Source organism: Argiope bruennichi, chromosome 1 (assembly GCF_947563725.1).
Source record: "Argiope bruennichi chromosome 1, qqArgBrue1.1, whole genome shotgun sequence".
NCBI lineage: Eukaryota > Metazoa > Arthropoda > Arachnida > Araneae > Araneidae > Argiope > Argiope bruennichi.
Window position 1 is genome coordinate 38,934,866 of NC_079151.1, and position 21,360 is coordinate 38,956,225.

At 29.5% G+C, this 21,360-nt stretch overlaps 1 protein-coding gene across 2 annotated transcripts in view; it reads right to left on the reverse strand.

Annotated features, from left to right (window-relative positions):
- LOC129965706 (ligand-gated ion channel 4-like) overlaps positions 1-21,360 on the reverse strand; it is a 113,987-nt gene that overhangs the window by 77,102 nt on the left and 15,525 nt on the right. Inside the window, exon 1 of one of the 2 annotated variants that reach the window (XM_056079820.1) lies at positions 17,873-18,085. The exons of the other annotated variant lie outside the window; for it this stretch is intronic. The gene's annotated coding sequence lies outside the window, so the exon portion shown is untranslated. Of the gene's footprint in view, positions 1-17,872; positions 18,086-21,360 lie in introns of those variants that run through there. 2 annotated transcript variants of the gene reach the window in all.

The window sequence follows — 21,360 nt, forward strand, 5'->3', positions numbered from 1 at the left end:
ATATCAAAATTAAAAAAGGAGTTTTATAACTGCGATTTTAATTATTTTCCTACTACTTATCCGAACATGTGCGAAAACTTCAAATTGCGCATGCGAAAATAGCAAGAGTTGTGGTATGCATATGCGATAAATTTCTTTGTTTATGCCTGATTTTAAACAGCTATTCAAAACTCATTATGCTCGTAAAAATTAAGTGATATTGGAGATATTTGTACCATTTTGTAGGGCATTTATTGGGGAAGGTTTTATTATATTGAAATCAGATTTAAAAAAAAGGAGTTTTAAGATTGCGATTTTAATTATTTCAAGGACAAACGTTTCACACTGCTGGAATTAACCTAAGCGAAGAATGTTTCTCTCATGGACAAATTTATGTAACACTTTCTAGAGTTGCATCCAAAAAAATCTTTTTGCCTTAGCACCAGGAGGAAAAACAGCCAATATAGTTTACAAAGAAATATTACGAAGCAGTCTGAATTTTATTTTCATATCAAATTATACAGAGTTGATAAACAAGTGTGGAACAGTGGGTACAATGAATTTTTTTTGTATATTTTTAAATTTCAAAACAGTTTTTCTACTGTATATTTTTAGTGTATTGTTTTGCCTATGAACATATCATATTTTTACCTTTTTAACAGTCTAAATATTTCGGAACAGCTTTGATATACAGTTATTTTAGATAAAAAAAATACTTTATCGTCAAATTTTGGCGAAATGGCAGAATGAGGCACGAACGGCAGCAATAGTGTAACGTAACGGTAGCAAAAGCGCCACCGAAAAATGCCAACCTCGCAAGGCACCAAATGACTGTATATCAAGGCTTAACCAATATTTCTGAATGTGTGCAATAAAAAATGGTGTTTTAGTTATTTTTGATTATTTCTAAATTTATTTTTATGTTTGTTTGATGTTGCGTGTCATGCCCATGTCATATCGGAAAGGAGATAGACTTAAGTTCAAAGCTAATTTTTCTTCTTGGGCGTTATGCCATGGGCAACGCTGTGCGAGGTACTGCTAGTTATAGATTATAAATGTGTCTGCCGAATTTTATCCATCTAACTATTTTCGTTTTATAGTTATCACTTTAACTTGTATTCGAACAGCAGGATAGACAGAATTCGTCTGAACGGATTTTACTTAAAATTTGATAGAAATCTACGAATTTGGTGCAAAGACCATGTATGAAATTTCATCCGTATAACTCAAAGCGTTTTGAGTTTTTTTGCAAACAGACAAAAAAAAAAAAAATGCTTTTCGAACTCCGGGGGGGGGGGGTCTGAAGTGTGGAGATTCATCAAAATCTTGAGTTCGTATGTTTTAACGATATCTATACTTTCTCTATACTACGTATACGAGAAAATAAAAAATAACAAGAACGAGATTTTACTTAGCACTAGACTTTATTAAAATTATATAATGAAAAACGAGAAATGAAAATAGGTACATAACGGTGAATGTTTATATGTTTTCTAAGATATTTCATTATAGACTAATACATCGTATATTCTTTATGTTTTCTAGTATAAATATCAGTATTTTCTGAAAATTATATTTTGCAGAATATCCATATTAAATGTGATACTTATGATGTTTAATGATGCTCTACTAATTTAAATGTAGTTGAATTTTTATTCGATTTATACTCTCAAGTCTACATTAAGTGTTATTTCTTCTATTCATTAATTGACTTTGCCACTAAATTCAGAATGTCGCCTTTTAGTACTATAATTCAGAATTCAAGCAACTTTTGAGAAATTAGATTTTTTTAGTCATCTGATACCATATTTTTTAAAAGTGTATAGAAAAATAGAACATGATAGTGCAATTTCATGACATAAATCTCAAATAACACGCAGAATTGTGGGTTTTTTTTTATTATTATTATTTATCTATAGAGATTCTTGTATTTTCATCCTTAATGAATATAACAAGGAAGATACTGCATGCTATAATCTATATCTATATACTTATAATAAAGCTCAATGTGTGTGTGTGTGTGTGTGTGTTGGCGCTCTACAAGCCAGACCGTTCGGCCTATAGCTACCAAATTTTCACTGTATACCTTGGTGGCCCAAAATGTGCACCTCAGAGCAATTTTTTTTGAATTTTTAATTAATTAAATTTGATTTATTTTTGAAATTTTAATTTATTTTTTAAATTTCGAATTAATTGAATTAAATTTATTTTTTTGAAATTTTTAATTAATTAAATTTTTTAACTTTTGAATTAATTAATAGTTTTAATAAGCTGAATTAATTTGACTCTACAGACAAAATGAATAGTTTTTTTTTAAAACACAGGCAGGCTCAAAATAATTATGTTATTTTGAATTTAAAAAAAAATCAAAAGCCTTTAGAAGAATAATTTAGAAGAGGTCATTTTAATCTGATTTCAATAATTGAATCAACGTTTCATTTTGAAATTTCACATTCGAAGTTATTGCTTATATTCTAGACTCCAATGCCCACGCCATTATTAATAAAATATTGTGTTCGCTTTCATACTCTTTGCAGTCCTTTTTCTATTCTGATTGTTACTGTGAAGAATAGATTTTTTTTAACATTTTTATCGGATAACGATTATTAGAAAATTCATATTTTTTGCACTACTATGTCTGTTCTGACTGACACTGTGTTGGATACATTGTTTTTACATCCTTATTGGATAAGATTATTATAAAAACCGTGTAAACGCAAACATTTTTAAATTAATTTTTACAACTAGTTCTGAGATTTCTAAGCACTTAAAGGAATCCTTATATTCGCATATCTATAAAAGTGCATCTCTTTGTTTTTTGGAGTGCAAAGGGTAGACATTACTACGGAGACACAGTGTTCAGTGTTTATTTTAGGCTTAAAACATATCTAACAAATTTTATTCGTAGAAAGTGAACAGGCATTTACTGCAATTTCAACTTTTGGGTCGGCGTCCTGGCATAGGGGTAGTGCGTCTTCCCCGTGATCTGGGTGTCCTGGGTTCGAGTCCCGGTGTGGGCATGGTTGCTCTTCCGTTGTTCTATCTGTGAGATGTGTGAATGTGCTCTCCTTTAAAAAGGGGTTGTGCAAGCGAATGAGTGATGTGTGAGTAGCTAAGTCGTACTCTTGGCTCTAGTTGGCGCTACTAAAAAGACAAGAGACGCTGCCCTACCGACTTAAATCGCTGTCTTCGTAACAGTGGGCCTGTCCATGGCAAGTGCCATAAAAACAACAACAACCTGCAAATGCAACCATCAAAGTATTATAAGCATCTAATAAGTTTATGAATGACACAAAAGTATTAAAGATTAAACATTTAAAAAGTTCTAAATACATCCTTTCGTTGTGCACCTACTCCATAACAAGCCTCTTGCATAAAATTAAATCTCAAATACCCGATCTTCCTATCGAGAACTTAATTCTGCCATCAGGCAACCAAATCTGTATACAAAAGACAGAACAAAAAGATTTATGTTCCGATCAAATCCAAAAGGAAAGAGGGGACGGATTTTTCAGTCCCCACCACAAATTAATTCGCTCCCAAAATACCTGTGTTCCATTCTTTTCTCAATCTCCCATTATTAACTGGCAAAGGGAGTCCCTGCAAATCGAAGCTGACGGACTGTCGCGGGATAAAATATGAGTCTCCCCGGGCCCGCTGATGGGAAGAGGCGAAGCGTGAAGGCAGTCGCTGAAATTTCCGACTCATGCTCCGATCATCCATCATAATAAGCGATCGTCCGAGAATCCCGGACGTCGCCGGAGCATACCTTGCGCCCTGCATTGTGATCTTATTTCGGACCTCACTAGTTACCCCGCTCAGAATTTAATGTCCCAAATATTGACTACCGCATTTCTATTCCAAGTGGGTCGGTCTCCCGTTTATTTCGGCCAATATTAGGCAGAGGGGAGGAGGGGGAGGAATGTGTCCAGTTGGGTAGAAGGAAAGGATTTTATGGGAGAAAAAAATTGACAAGGTTCGACTGAGCAGGAAGGCTTAGGTTTGTGATCCAGGGAGTGTCCGTACAAGAAGCTTAATTGTTGAAAATAAAAAATGAAAATCTGAAATAGGCTCATAGGGGAATTGGATTTGTTAGATCAACAGTTTTTCATTCGCTTTCGACCTTAAAAGTAGGAAAAATAAAATGAACTACTGTTTCTTAAGCTATTTCCCTACAATTGAAGCCCCACAAATGAATTTTGGGGCTATATAATCATCGACAGCAAATGCTTTAGACAAATTTTTATACACTAGCCACCTTTGGCGACCAGTTTGTTCGCCTAATTAACAATCCAGGCTGTTAAATATGAAATGCATTTAAAAGAACCATCTCTTGTAATTTGATACGACTGGAAAACATGAACTCACTTGAAACAATTGACTGCAAATTAAAAAGTCTGTATATTAAAAAATAAAAGTGGAAGTGAAAATCCTACTAAGCAGTTAATAAATGGTATAAACACGTGCCTCAATGTTTTCACGGATGTGTTTGGATTTTCTCATAAAAACATAAGTACGGATAGTGTATCAAATTGAATTAAGAATGTTATTACAATTAAGGGTAAAAATTATATTGCAATGAAATTTATATCATTAAAATGGCAATTTTTTTAGTCGTACAAAGCCCATTATAATAAGATAATTTTTTGAAAGGTCTATTTCCATAGACAAAGACAGAATGATTACTTATCTGGTAACGATTGCGTCTATTTTTTCGGCTCGGTTAAATTTTCTATTTGAAGTTTATTTCTTGGTTTCTTTTATATCCCCTTGCCTCTCGTTGAAATCTGATTCTCACTTTGTGAAACGGCAAACCATCTCCAGAAACTTTCAATAATATTTTGAAGCTCCATTAAATAGTTATGCTAAGCAATGGATTTAATGCAACTGTAAAAACGTTCAATGAAGGAGTCTGAAATTTGTATGATAGCTTGTTTTAATTTGAAAGTTGCCATTTCGCAATAAGTAATAAACGCGATTTTTGTGCTACATACATTAGCGTTATATATTATTGAACCAAATTGATTTCGCAATTTACCTAATTTGAAATTTTTCATTGAAATTTCAGAATTAAATACATTTGTGTTCAAATTTTTAAGCTTTCTTTATGAATTGGTTCTTTATTTGATCCAATATTTGAGTACATTTGGATTTAAATCGACCCGATTTTATATATAAATGTACTGAAATGGGTGGTTATATATGGATCACTTTGCCGAAAATATTTGCTCGTATCTCGAATAGAAGTTACTGGCAGTCAGATTAAAACAAATGTGACAAATGTTTAGAATGTACTGAAATAGACTAATGAAATATTAATAATTATAAAAAAGACAAAAATAATTTCAGCGCAGTCATAAGACAGTCATAATTTCAGAGATTCAGCGCATAAAAAAGACAGTCATAATTTCAGAGATTCAATGAAATTTACTTTTATATACTAATTATGAAACATCAGATAAGAGCACTCGCAGTTAGTATTTCGATCAAGAATTTTAAGATCTCGCCTTGATTAATGTTTCATTTTGCAGTTTCTTGAAGGCTAATGGTGACATATCTATTAATTTTAATGAAGCATGTAACTGAAATCTGTAACTGCATTTCCTCTCATCGTGTCCCACACTATCAATGCTTATGTCGATACTGCTTCGTTCAGTGTTGGCGGGGTGGTCTGTTGGTTGTACATAAGAAGTACCAATGCATGAACACGATTATATTTAACGTTAAGTGACACAAATATATTCACAATCAACGATGTAACAATGCGACTCTAATTTTGAAAAACAACAATCGAAAAAGACAAAGAATTTACCAAGTAAATGTAAAATGATTATATATTGCGAAGAAATATAAAAGTTAATATAAAGTTATAAAGTTAAGTTAATAAAAAGTTACTAATTACAAAAATATTTTTAAAAAAAACACTAAAAAGAGGATATCGACCCAAAAGTCTAATTGGAAAAATGTACAATCTGTGCTATAATAAAAACACAGAAAAATGTTTCATGGAATTATCCGTGGATTTGGCGAAGATATTTGCGATTAAAGTCGTGAACTTTCCGTGGCTTGAAAAGAGGGTTGTCTTAAAATTGAAAAACACATTCTCTGGTATTATATATATTTCAAATTTTTTTCTCATTATTTTCGTTTTTCCGAATTAAACAAGGTCGAAATGAAATTTATACAATGAAAAAGTAAACACCTGTAGTAATAAAGTATCGGAAAAAATATATTTACGTTATGAGGGGGGGGGGGGAATCTGAAGATCTGAACTCAGTTTAAGTCGAATTGTTTAAAGGTCCTTAGATGGTTTAATCCGAGCCTGCACTGAATCTTTAAACGTATCTGCTGGAATTTAATCAAAAAATTCTAAATTTAATTATTTTTTATATGAATTACGATTGGCAGATTTCGTGCACTTGCATGTTAGTGAACATAACCGAAACAGTCAGTGTACACAGCAGATGAATTATGAAAACCATGCAAAATAGGTTCACATACTCATCTTTATAATGGAATAAAAAACATGGCAACGAACAAAAAAGAATAGTTTCCAAAGGAAAAATCTAATGGGCGTGAAGACCGCGCAGGTAAGAGGAAATGGGAACGCAGAATATGATAAGAGGCTGACTCTGACCTGCATATAGATATATGAAAATAATTCCCTGTACAAAATTATTTTTTTTTAATACAGTATACATCTAGAGTCATGAGATGAACTTAAAAGTAAGGCCCAAGCATAAATAAACAAATAGTTTTTACAGTAGAATAAAAGGACGGGGAAAAAATTTATTCATATAGGACATCCATTTCTATACATACCGATATTTTGAAAACAAGTGGGAAATAAAGGAATCAAAGTATTTTATTTTGCTTCTTTTCTCTGTTTTTAGCGACTTCTTTCACCTTAGTCTCTTGCCAGAACCGGAATTTTTTATACTGCAAATACCATTTTCAAATGCCATTCATGATTTTTATTGCACTGTGAAGATTAGGTTCCAATAAAAAGTAAGTTATTTAAAATTCTCGACATTTTGTTACTGTAAAGTGAAAGCTTAGTTGTTAATTTTCACATTGCTCTTGAATACAGGTCCTGAAATATTTTCTACTAAATTATAATTGTATTTTCTTAAACAATATGATCGTCAAAGTACTAAAATAAATATATCGATAAAGCTTTTTTAAAATATAATCGACAGGTAGGTATTTCATTGGCAAAGAATATTTTGTTGCAATCGCCCTTTACTTGTGTTATCTCACTTATAAAAGTGACTGTAGGCCTAACCTATCTTTGAAGTTGTCGCACTATTTTAGAAACACACTGTATGTAATTTGTTGAGATATGTTGCCTTAAAGAATTATCTCTATCTTAGTGTTATACTATTATGATATGTTACTGCTAATATTAAAGTCACATAACTATTGGTGACAAAGCGTTAAAAAGCCGTTTTTGGGCGAAAATGTAGAATATTTTTTATTTAGTTGTCTTAATTTTTTAACACGTTTTTATATGAGACCGTTCGAATTCTTTTCTAAGTTCACTCTTTGGGAAATTACATTTAGAAATATATGTTTTTATGCTAAAATCATACCTGTAAACTTTATTTTTTTAATTCTAAATTTTGGTAGCGAATTCTAAATATTTTTTACAAAACGCCTCATAAATTAAAATCTAAACCGCATTTGTTTTAATTTGGTTTAATGACTTCTCAATAAGCTCTGTAGTTCCTGAGTCACAGAATAAGCAATTTGTTCCTTTGAAAATATTTAGCAATTGTTTTAATGTGAAAAAAATTGAAAAATTCATGTTATTTATCAGTCTAATTCCAATATTTAAAGATCGGACATGAAGACAGTTTATTTCTTTGTTCAGAAAGAAGGTAATACGTTTCTTATCTCTAAAAGTTTGAAAAAAACATTTGATAAAATTTTAAACAAAATGATTTTTGTTTTATGCCACTTTTTAGCCTAAAACAAACAAAAAAAATTCAATTTTCGGTTTCAACATTGTAATTCAACACTTTCGACTTAAATTCTATATTTTAATTCCGTAAGTGTTTTTCTTTTTACTTTGAAAAATAAGTATTTTATAACATTTTTGAACAATCTCATCCCGAACTTACTTACATACCTTACAAAAATAACTCATTAAAATCGTCTGAATCGTTCATTCTGATTAAAATTGTCATTATTCTTTTCAATTATTCAATACATAGGTAGACAGAAAGCCAGGTCATTGCTCTATAAAAACAATAACCCCACTGAATCATCATCATGCTTTAAAAAGATAACATTCTATCTTATTTTTAGGTACTGTATAGCTTGAATTTTTCTCTGATATTTCTAGAGACGAAAAATTTTGCTTGACGTCTTAAAAGCAGAGGCTAGAGAATTTCATTAAATGTGATGAGATCAGCAATTTTCTCTCTTCCTACGTAGAGTTCAAACGTGGGTTATATACGGAAGTTGTAAAACTGTTTATTACACGACTGAAGAATTTTTATTCCCGCTGTCCACGTCAAAAAAGCAGTTGGGAGGTCACTCTGCGATTCCAGCTTTGACAATTATAATTTCATGGTTCCTTTCTTTATAGGGTCATTCGAATTTGGGAAAATAACTGCATGCTTCTTTTTATTTGTATTTATTCCATTATGTAGTAGTGATTTATATCGGAAACCATTCTAGTATCTTTTGTTTTCCTCCAAGGTTGTTACATTGTTTTGTTTCTAGACAATAAAACTTCAACAGCGACTACTCAGAGAGAAATATTTATTTTTGTTTATACAGTCCAGTGCTGCCAGTGACTCAATTCTTTTAAAGTAATATCTTTCTGAATAGAAGTGCATCTATCAGCCATTTTCCAAATAATTGTAACATAAAATTGATCTAAAAATATATTTAAAAAAATTTCAAAAATATTATTTTTACTTGTATTCTAGTTAATATCTTCATCTGGCTCGGAATTAAAATATCTCCATGTCTAATATTTTAGATGCAAAAATAACTTCTGATGAAATATTGTAATACATAATATCACTTTATCGTCTGAAACATTTTTTTAATAAAAACTAACCAGACGATTTTTAAAAATAACCGATTGTTTATTTTCTCGATTAATATTTGCTATGTAAGTACTTCAAATTTTATCCAGAAAAATATTAGAATAAAAGAAAAAAATAAAATTTGAAAACTTTAATGACCGTTATGAGAATTTTTCTTTAATAAAAACTTTAACAGAAACCAAATCATTAGTTTTACCTCATATAAATTTTTAATCGTCTTATTTTAAACTTATTACCTTCCCAGAATTCTGATATTGTATTCTGGAAACAGTTCTTTATTTCAATTCTTTTTCTTTAACAATAAAAATTTCATTCGCTAGCCAAGTCTACTTTTTTTTTCCTTTCAAATTCAATGATTGTCTTATTTTATTTAGGCATATTTAAATAACTACTCCACATTTCTTATTACTGAAAGCTCTATGTTATTTTTAATATTGCTTATTAATTAGTTTAGAGAACATGAGAGTAAAAATGACAGAATATTTAAAAAATCTTCTATATCGAAGTAAATAAACTTTAAATATTTTAAAAATAATAAAAAACATTGACAAAAGAATTTTTAAACTTAATAGATATCTCAAAATAAAAGTAAATCAAATTTTGACCGTTATTTAGAGACGAATTATAATGAATTTCCTTGTTTCCTCGTTGTATTTTGAAAAAGTAATAAAAATTGCATGAAAATAAAATTGATATAATTAAAAAGATAAAATTTTGAATTTTAAAGTAATATAAAAAAAAATTTCCGTGATTATTGCTCTAAAGTTATTATAAAAAAATGGCAAAATTTTGGTTAATATCGAATTAATTGAATTTAAATTTAACTTCTGCGCTTTAAGAATTCGATAGCATTTTGGCTGCAGATTAAATGATAGCAGTCGAAAATTTGATTTAATTTCCCCCAGTGGTTTACAAGGAGATGTGGAACAATTAATTCGTATTAAAAATATTTTTGTGTGTGTGTGAAAATGCGAGGTGTTAATACAAAAAAAAAATCAAATTAAATTGGAATATCACTAATATCTGTTATACATTTTTAAATTTTTAGAAAATGCTTAGAAAATTTTGTAGCTTAATTAATTGTAAAAAATATATTTTAATATATATAAATAAGAAAATTTTTGGTGATAAAATAATACCATTTGAGAAAGTAAGAATTATTTAGAAAATTGAAAAAAAAATTAAGTGTAAATTTCAACTCAAGTACCTACAGTAGATAATTTTCTTCAAAAAGAGCTTTAATTCGAATAATACGACATTAAATAATCAATATTTCTATTTAATAATTAAAAATGAATAATAAATCCGATTTAATACTAAAAGTCTCCAACTCCATGTGAAATTGTTAGGTTACATATCACGCAATATGCGACAAAAATCTAATAAGTGGCATTCATTCATAAAGGATTCACGGAGAGAAGAATTCACGATTTTTTTTCAACGATCGTTATATTTATTTTCCCCTTTATCTCATAATCTCTTTCTTAGTTTACTTTACTTGCACTTGCTTCACCGTAGTATACGAAATTAGAAAAAACCAATATAAATATCCAAAATGAATAAATTATGATCACACGTGACTTTTCAAAACAACTTTTTACTTCCTGATGGATCAATTTTTTGTTGGCTTCATCATCATTGAAACGACAGTTAACGAATAAAGAAGACATCGATGAAGTACATAATAAAAGTAAATACCTATGACATTATTACTTATTGTATAATAAGTTCTGAAGACTTTTTGCAAACATTTGCGAGAAAGCATAATTTTTCTATAATGACCTTTAAACCTTTAGAATGGGTGGCTAAAGAATTGATTTGGCAGTTCTGGAAAACAGGAAATGTTTTGAATGTTTGCACATTTTTAATAGCACTGCCAGTGAGGAGTTGTGGAAATCTTTCGATCGATTATGCTTCGATGTTTTTATTTATATTTATACTAGATAAAATAAACAATTTATATTCACATGAATGAAATTAACTCCATTATAAATAGTATTACTGTATTTGCCAATAAATACTCAATTGCATGTTTTTAGAATTCGCGATAAATGCAAAAATTAAATCGGTTCGATACCTTTCACATGAATATGAATTAAGTGCATCAAGATGACACGGAGAAAAAGAAAGAACTAAAGAAGCAAGATTGAAGATAGGCTATAACGTTTCAGTATGTCCTCCATCTTTATAAACGAACTTTGGAAGAGAAGTTTGAAATTAATTTATAAGTTGCTTCAATAAAATATAGATGCATTGATGAATGGAATGTGATATGGAACTTGGCAACAGCTTAATTCTTTTTGCTCCGAAGATGAAAAATCGGCATTTTAATTTTTAAAATTCAGACATTCAACATTTAAATTACAAACTGCTGAGAGAAGATACAAAATACAAAATTAAAATTCCACAGGAGTGAATGACTGAAAAGCCAATCAGATAAATTAGAGAACGCTGCTCACCAGACATACAGGTGGTTAATAGCATCCAAGTCAATTGCTTTGCGTTTCTTTTTTGCAAAATATGGTGGTCTGCAAGATGTCTGTACCTAAATTACATTTCTAGAATGTTTGCTGTAAATATCCGCTAGGTTACATCTCTGTAGGAGGAACTTTTGAGAATGGTAGATGTTGTGAAAAATATTGAGTGCATGTACTATTCAAGTGTAGAGTTTGAAAGTCTTTCTTCTGTTATTAGTTTGTATTTTCTTCAACATTGTGCATCCTCTGGATTATTCTAGTGGTGTTTCCGGACATATATTTAAATTATGATTTATGCCATCTTTGTTTTTCACACTTTTCTACTAATCTGTTCGCTGAAATTTGAATCATAATGCATAATTGCCAAGAACAGCAAGCGTTCCATCTCAAGGTGAAAATTTGTAGAGCATATAGGTGCATTTAAATGGAGAATAAGCGAGATAATTGCAGCATTATATTCATGAAAATTCAAACATAATACAAAGAAGTCATATTTTCATTTACAAAAAAAGTAGAAAGATATAATCCTTAAAAATAAATTCTTAAAACAATGTAAATAGTTGTCAATTACAGATTAAATTGATTAAAAATTCTGAATTAAAATTTTTTATTAAACTTTATTTAAAGTTTTTCCTACATTTATTCAAGAGTTATATGAGAAAGCTTGGAGAAGACCATTCGCACTGATATTGAGATGCCTTAAATTGGACAATAAGTACAAAAACAAAACATTAATTCATTTATAAATTACAAAAAATGTCAAATAAAAATAATCATTTGGCTAAAATTGCAATGTAATATTTGCAATCATATTTCTTGGTGTATGGTCATTTTCGATAAAAGAATGCCGATTGTAACTATGCAACTAAAATTGCAGAGCATTTGAAGCAATTCCGAGATAAACAAGGTAGAAATTCAATTCCCTAGTGAGGAATAGAACGGGAACCGCTTTTTATTTATTTATTTTATATTCCAATTCACGAATAAACATTTAATATATCAGAACTAAAAGATAAAATTAGAGTAAAATAAGCGAAGTTCAACTTTACAATTTTTAAGCATATTTTTGCCTTTATGATAGAATTTCAAACACAAAGCATCAATTTCCTCCTAAATTGATTAAATTTTACTTAATATTTACAATTTTTAAAATGTTTAAATCTTGTATAGTGTCACAACTAATTCTTAACAGCAAATTACTCTTCGATTTTATTATCTGTTTTTGTATAAATTGTTTATATTTGATAAATTTTATTTCTAATCTTAATTTTAATCAATTTAATTTCATAAATTTGAATTTTGGTTACATTAAATAATGCAAATATGTACATTTTTCACCGATTCATTTATAAAATCCCCAAGCCATCTTGAAAATATGAAGGATGGATTATGATTCGGATTCGTCTTGTTATTTTTACGATTTGAGATAAGATCTCTTCGAGAATTCTTGTTAATAAAATAAATCAAGACAGATCTAAGTAAATTTTCGAACATATAAACCAAATTCATAAAAATTAGGATCTGTCGCAATTGTATACTTTATCTTTTATTATTAAATAGATAACATTATATACGTTGTATTTCTAATATATAGAGCATACATAAATTTTTGTTCTAAATTTATGTTTTAACTTTCTCAAAGGTAAATTTCATAAATACCTAGATGATTAAATTATCCACAGTATTAACGTAATTAGAAATATCTTTACTTATATATGGAATGTAAAACTTTCTTAGGAAATTATTATCAAAGAAAATCATTGTAACACTAAAATAAAGAGAAAATGCGGCATAAGAAACCTTCCAATCCTTTAATTTGTTTGAGGGGGGAGGGGGGTAGATGAAGTGAGGAGGCCCAATTCTCAGCCCAACACAGACGATAAAGATGCATATGTCTGCATCATTGCCCTCCCCTTCCAAATTCTCATTCAAATATAATATTAAAACATTTAATCCTGTCCGATTTAATACTCAATTTTTATAGCCGACTTGAATGGATCATAATTAATGATAATGGAACTCAAATCAAGGTCCCTCTAGTTGGGAGTTTAAACTTTAGCCATCAGGTCATTGTGATTACATTCTCAACAATCGCTATCAAAACAAATGGAAAACTTGCTTTTTCAATATCATGAATTCTAAGATCATCGTGACATATAAATGGCGCATCGATTTGAATATATAGCATTTAAAAATGGCAACATTTTTAATCCATTGTTTAATTTAACAGAATTATTAATGGTTTCGTATTTATTGCGCATATAATTCAAATTTTATTTTTTTATTTATTGCATGGATTATTTTTATAATGTTTACATAAAGGGAAAAAATATCATTATAGAAATATGTGAAACTTCGGCATTTTCACAATCATAACATTAAATTTTTTAAATTTCTTTTTCTTTTTTTTTTTTGCTTTGAGATCTCATCATTTTATTAATTTTTTAAATTATATTACCGAATGGCAAATTTTGAAACATTAATATTCTTGTGTTTAGTATTTTTTTACTCTTAAATGGATTATGTTTATGCTTTAAAAGCACTCATTTTAAATGTCAGTTTGTAATGTTACCAACAAAAAAATAATCGTTAGAAGTTTTTTTTTTTACAAGAAAGTTACAAAAGTTTCTATTAATATAAAAATAATTAATATCCTTTTTATCTTAAATTTCTTTAATATTTTTTTCTTTTTATAGAAAATGAAAATAGTTTACTAAGCTCTATATTTTTCTTAGTATTCAGGAGCTTTAATACGTTTTGGTGATTTTTTTTCTCACTTTTTATGTAGTCAAATATTGTAGAGTTCGTTTATTTCTTTTAAACTTCTAAACAAAATTTAAAATTATCATTGATATATACCTACACTTGTAATACAGAAATTTAAATTGTTTAGTTTATGTCTAAAAAGCATCAAATTTCGCATTTGGAAATAGTATGTATTAATAAGTCATAACAAAACAAACTACTAAATTTTTCAAGCTTAATACAAAACAATATAATACGATACGATAGTAACTCCTTCAACAATTATATCAAATAAATTGTTCCATATTTAGTTTTCTTTTTTCAGACTAAAAAAATAAAAGCAATAAAAAGTAGAATCACCAGAAAAACTATTTAATACGTATTAGCTGCACTGAATTTATACCAAAAAGCAAATAACTTAATTATAGTGAAATTGAATCAATAAATATTTTATAAAATATCGTAAATATTGTTTAGAATTAAAATTATTCCTATTTTAAAAATAATTATATTTAATTATCATTGAAATAAACGTTTAGCAAAATTATCTAAATGGAAAATACCAGGCAGTGTTTAATTATATATGTGTTTTGGAATACGAATTTTTAGAGGATATATCTCGTAAAGTCCTACACAACAAAATTCTGCTTCCCAAAACACATTTAAATTTTATCGACATTGGATAAAATAACGAGAAGGAGACGAGAGTTATCTTTGCATTATTCATAATGTCATAAATTCCAAAAATGACGTTAAAAAGCAACAATTAAAACAGATGAGATCTTTCATTGCCATTGTCGGAAGAGAAGTTTTACATTTTGGCCGTTTTCAGTAAAAGCTTTATCGAATTGATTTTTATTTATCTTTAGTAATAAAACTTTATATGAAAATTTGATTTATGAGAGAAAAATACATATTTTTATTTAATGCTAAATGAATAAAGCAACAAAGTGGACTCCAGAAAAGCAGTGAAAAAAATTGTCAGGAGATCTCATACAACGTGATTAACAATTCCATAATATAAGCGAGACCTTCTCACAGTTTGATTATTTTTGTTTAGAAAAGCACTTAAGTACTTTGTTACATACGCGTAATAATTTTTTTTTTTAAGTAACGGTTTATAAGAATATATAAATATGTTTAAGAATACAAGGAAAAAATATTTTATATAACTTTTAATTAATATAGTTTTATATATATTTGAAACAAATTAATTTAAACAAACAATCTGTTCACAATGAAATAATATTTCAAAATGACTCGAATTTCAGTAACAATGCAGAGTTTGAGACTATATTACAATGCAGAGACATGTTTGAACTCGCATAAACATGTCCGATAGTGGATATCCGGCATAGCGTAATTCTCTACTACGAAGAACATATTCTTCGTGCTCTACGGGAATTCACTGAATTAACATAATTAATTGTTAGTTAAGCAAGTCATCACGTTATTTTCTTAATGTTTTCAAATTGAAAAAAATTAAAATACTGTATTAATGACTTCAGTTTTAGAACAAAGGACACTCAATAATTATATTTCTGGCTATATAGATACCATGAAAGGAATTGTTCTTCGTTCTATAATGCATTTAGATAATGGAAAGAAATTAATGATTTTAGAGATTCATGATATAGAATTTTGTCACTTTGGTTCGTAATCCTCTTTTTATAATCATTGTTGGCAAAACTAAAAATTATAGGTTTTATTCCGAAAAGGGTTATTTGTAGAAGCAAAGAATAAGAATTTTAAACTTAAATCCAAAAAAAAATAATAATAATAGTCTTTTATATTCCTATTAACAGTACAGCATTTTTTGTTTATACTTTCATTAATATTCCTTGATTAAACAAACAAGGGATTGCCAAAATCTACCCAAACTATTTTTCCGAGTTAATTTCTGAAACTTTAATTTAAATCTCATGGCTGTTCCATCTTTTTAAATATATTTAAACTGCAAGTTTTCCGATTCGCATTTACACAGTTCAAACAGAAATTCAAGATAGACAATGCAATTATGTAATAATTAAACCTCATCAAATTTAAAAACTTTAAAATTAGCTGTATATCAAATATGTAATTTTGAAATTGTTTTATATACTATATATATTACACTCAGGCAAAACATTTTGAAGAAATATCTATTTAAAATGATAATCAGTCAATTTTCATAATTTTTATCAGAAATATCCTATTACAGGACTTCTTAAACTCCTTTGCAAGAATTCATTTCGACTTTAAAAAATGATTCATGAAAGAACTAAGACATATCAATGGAAAACAAAGCTGATCATTATATAACAATTTGATACATCAATAGATTAATGATGGATCACACAAAATTTAGTATACTTGTCAAGTTTTAATAATATTTTGAATCAATTCAACAATTTGGCTTGTTGAATGTTAGTTTGTAGAGTACGGTGAAGAATGAATACTTTTGACTGTATTTTAATCATCTCTGAAATTCCTGTAAATGATTCTACTTACAGCAAGATCTATAATTTAAAAAGCCCTGATATGAATAGCAAATAATTTCTATGGACGAATGCATCAATAAAAATAAGTCATTGAATACTGCATCAGGAAAATATGATAATAAAGAAATTGTATGATATACTAACAAAATCAGCAATAAAGAAAAATCTTCATGAAAAAAATACATTAAAAGGCAAAACTGTATCAAAGGAATATGCAATAGAACTTTTCTAGTTATAAATTGACGGGACCACAAAGAAATTTTAATTTTTTTCAAAAATTCTATATATAAGACAACCATGTATAACAACAGCAGAATACGACAACTTTTAACGCTTTGCACTCGAGCCTTGACTCATGGTTACCATTCAAAACAGTGCATCATTTTGACGTTCCATTTATTTTTCAATTTTTTTATTGTTAAAAAAACCTACAGAATGATAAAAAGAAGTAAATTAACTTTTCGGGGCAATTCAACTTGAAACAAATATATATACATTTATCTTTCGGAACAATAAAAAAGTCATTGTATTCGGTGAATAATTTTGCATCGAATTACTTTTCCAAGTACAAAGAGTTAAATAAAAAAAAATGGTCACAATTATTTATTTTTATTATTTAATAATTTTAGTAAATAAAACGTAATTCATAAATAAAGCGTGGGTAATTTAAATAAATTAACAATTATATTTAATTTTCATAATTTCAATAAATTTAATAAAAAAAATTATGCAACTTTTCATGTATAATAGTTGTACAATTAAACTTCAAAAAGAACAATCCAGTTCTTATCTGATGAGTACAAAAACTTTAAAGTGAAAAAAATGCGATATGAATTCAGCGCACAATTGTAAATTCTTCTGATGAATTAAGAGTTTTGAAAAATTATTCAAGTTCCTTGTGATCCCTTCAGACACAAAATACTAAAGAAAATCATTATAAAAAAATTCACTTCTTAGTCTTGATTGAATTAAACCAAAATTAATTGGAATTATTAGCAACATTTTACCATTGCGTTAATAGGAAGTTAAAGAGATCAGGAAAAATAATTGTCGACGGATTCGAATTATAAGTATTTGAATTAGCCAAGTTGATTTGTATCTAAATCATTAAACCATCAAATATACTTACTTTCTAACTTTTTTCTGAAAAAAACTTTCTGCAAACAAAAAGATTACTCTATAGCAAAGGGATTTATGAAACACTTCACAGAACAATTTATCTTTAGCCGCTCAAAAATATTTTTCAAGGACTTTTATTTGCTGAGAAAAGTTTCCACCGAACGTTTCCAGATCCACGCAACAAGCACTGAAGTGAAATGCCGAGGGGAAAGTTTCGCGTGCTCTCGGGGGCTGTTCTGACCAGAGACTGAGGGATGCTCGGGATAAGGAGGAAGACTTTATTGACTGTTTGGTGGGGGTGGAATGGCGGAGAACAGGTGGCGTTCTGCTGAGGAAAGTATCGACTTACCCTTTTCCCCCCGTCACACGTTTAATTGTTTGAACTTTGGATGCACAACTGAGAGAATTCCACAATTTTGTTTTGAAGAAATTCGGCCCTTAAGAAAATGGTATTGTAGATCTATAGGTGATTAATTTCCGAACAACCTATGCTGAAATTGAGTTTATTTTAAAGAAGAACACAATTATTGCTATAGGCTATTCCAATGAAACTTGACCAATTCGAATGTTTTAATTCTAATTTGCTGGTGATTAGAAAAAAACTTTCATTGGGGCTATTTGAATTCCTTACAAATGTAATGTTCCAATATCGATCATGATACAAAGTTATTTCATTTGATTCGAGGTCAAAATTAAAAATTGTTTTTATTTTTGTGTTTTGGTAGTTGCTGTTGTTACTCAAGGCAATTACCATAGACAAGCCCACTGACAAAGTCAGCGATTTTAAGCAGAGTTGATGTAGCAGTTTCTGAGGGTAAAAGCCCCAGATCCGGGACCTCCGAGAACGTAGAGTGCAGAACAAGTTTATTTAAAAGATAAAGCACTCTTCTCGGAGGCCCCGCTTGGGCACCCGAGGGCAGAAGTCTGACTTCTAGCTCACAAGAAGATGACACTCACACACCCGTTTGCACAACCACTTTTTACAGGGGAGGGGTGGGGGTCTTTCACACACCTCACAGATAGATCACAAGGTAAAAAAAAACTATACCCGAACCAGGACTCGAACTTGGGACTGCCAGATCACGGGGAAGACACGCTGCCCCTAGGCCAGAACGCTGGCAGTTTTGGTAGTTTAATATTATTTCAATATCTGTTGTTCTCCTTATCAGACATATTTTACGTGATGTCATTCGAATGACTCTTTATTTTGAAGTGATATATTAGGATCGTATTTTAACCCTTTCTCGATGGCCGTGTCATATATGCATCACCTACGAACGTCTCTCGCAGCGCGGTGTACAACTCATACTTTTCTGGAAGTCGAACACATGGGACGGTGATGCATATGTGCATTTTAAACTGGAGCAATTTTTAAACATCACTAGAAGGCTCTCTGTGTCCATTACTTTTGAAATAAATATAGTTTTTATATCCTGATCTTCAGTTTGCTCATATTCAGCCAGATTTTGTTATTTTACTCATCAGCGGTTGCGGGGAGGAGGTTAAAAGTAATGTAAATAAACAGAGCTGGACTGCGTAACTTTCTACCTGATAGAATCAGTCGCGATTCTGGTAACCGAATTCTTTTTTTTTCTTTTGTTGTTGTTGTTATTGTGTAATTGTAACTAGTCTTTTTGGGTTTTACCGTCAGTTCTTTTTGAATTTTGCGTAGCGTTCGGATACATTTCGCGCACTTCGCTTTTTATTACGGGAAGCCTTATTTTCGGTTTATTATGGTAAGAAAATGTTATTTGTCAGAGGAAGAATGTATTCTTATTATGACTGAATTAATAATCTAAAAAATTAGCAAAAGTGGTAAAGTAAGGACTTAATTTTCATATTTGTGTGTGTGTGTGTGTGTGTGTGTGTGTGTGTGTGTGTGTGTGTGTGTGTGTGTGTGTGTGTGTGTGTGTGTGTGTGTGTGTGTGTGTGTGTGTGTGTGTGTGTGTGTGTGTGTGTGTGTGTGTGTGTGTGTGTGTGTGTCAAGTTAGGCTTAGCGATGCAAAACTCCCGTCCTGTGGGATGATTCCTTTCGCGGATGCTCCGTCCCGTGCTTGCTTCTAGGATACAGGCCTCCCGTCCCGAAAGGATTTTAAGAACTATATGCTGTTTATATATTAACTGCTTACTTATTTGCTGAAAATGCTTTTTATAAATTGCTTGAATGATTTTTAATAACTATATTTATTAAAATTACTTGTTATTGATTATGCTATTTATGAAATAAAAATAAATCTTGATATTATTACTTTGAAGATTGGGGGGGGGGGAGGGGTAATACTGTGTTCATCTTTAGATCCAGTTTTTATAAAATCAGATTTCCGAACAAATAGAATTTTTCTTATGGCCTTGTCAGCTTCTAATTCCTCATGAATTTAATATATCAATATTGTTTTCATCCAAGTTGAAAAATAATATTAGCAGCTTGAAATTCAAAAATGCAATTTGGCCATTATTTAAAAGTATAAAATGAATCTTAGCAAATAAATTATCATATTGAATTTATTGATGTAGAATAAGTCAATATTCTTGAATTATTTCTTACCTAGGTGAAACTTTTAGTAGTAATATCAATAAATGTAAAGTCATTATAGTCATGCGACTTCTGGTTTAACATTAGAAATAAAAATAAACTTCAGTAAGTTTTCAAAAATGTAGCAAAACAAGCGCAATATACCACCAAATGTAATATATTGCCATAAAAAACAGCCAAACCTGGTCCATCGCGTTTCGAAACACATTTTTCCTTTTTTCCCACTTTTAATTAACTAGACTTTTTGTTTACTGCAAAAAAAAAGTTCTGGCCGATATTTATGTATTTCTTAATGTGGTATAATTTTAAAATTATCTGCAATTTTCTGTACAAGTTTTATTCCCTTAAAATTTTTTAATTTAAATAATTTTTCTAAATTAATTTTAAACAATTTGTAACAATATTCTTTATTGCTGTAATGGAGTTTAAGAAATAATATCGTTTCATCAAATTTTCCATTCACAATTTTTCATTTCATTTCATAAACCAATGAAAACACGTTGATGAAAAAATTATTTTTCTTTGATATTCACCTGAAAGTATAATTTTTTTTTCTTTTTCTTTTTTTTATTAACTGAATAATGCTTTTAAGTTGACATCTTTTTTGTAAATTGTGCGATGTATTATGCTTAGAATGCAATTATGAAATTCATAATACTATTAATATTAAAGAACTATTTACAAATACCTAGAGTGGGCATAAACACTTCAATAAGCTTCATGCCAGCAGCACGACAAAAAGAATATTAGTGCAATACTCTAACAAGCGACTCGTATCGAATGACAAAAAAAATAACAAGACAATGCAACTGTCTTTACAGCTGGTATTTTATATAGTATCTCCGTCAAGTCGCCTGTTACTCTAATTTGCGGCTTCGCTTAAGGTTATGTCTTCATCCAGTACCTTAAATCTCGACCATTACCCCTCCCCCCCCCCGTTTTTAATTCAGTTTGTGCTCATGAAG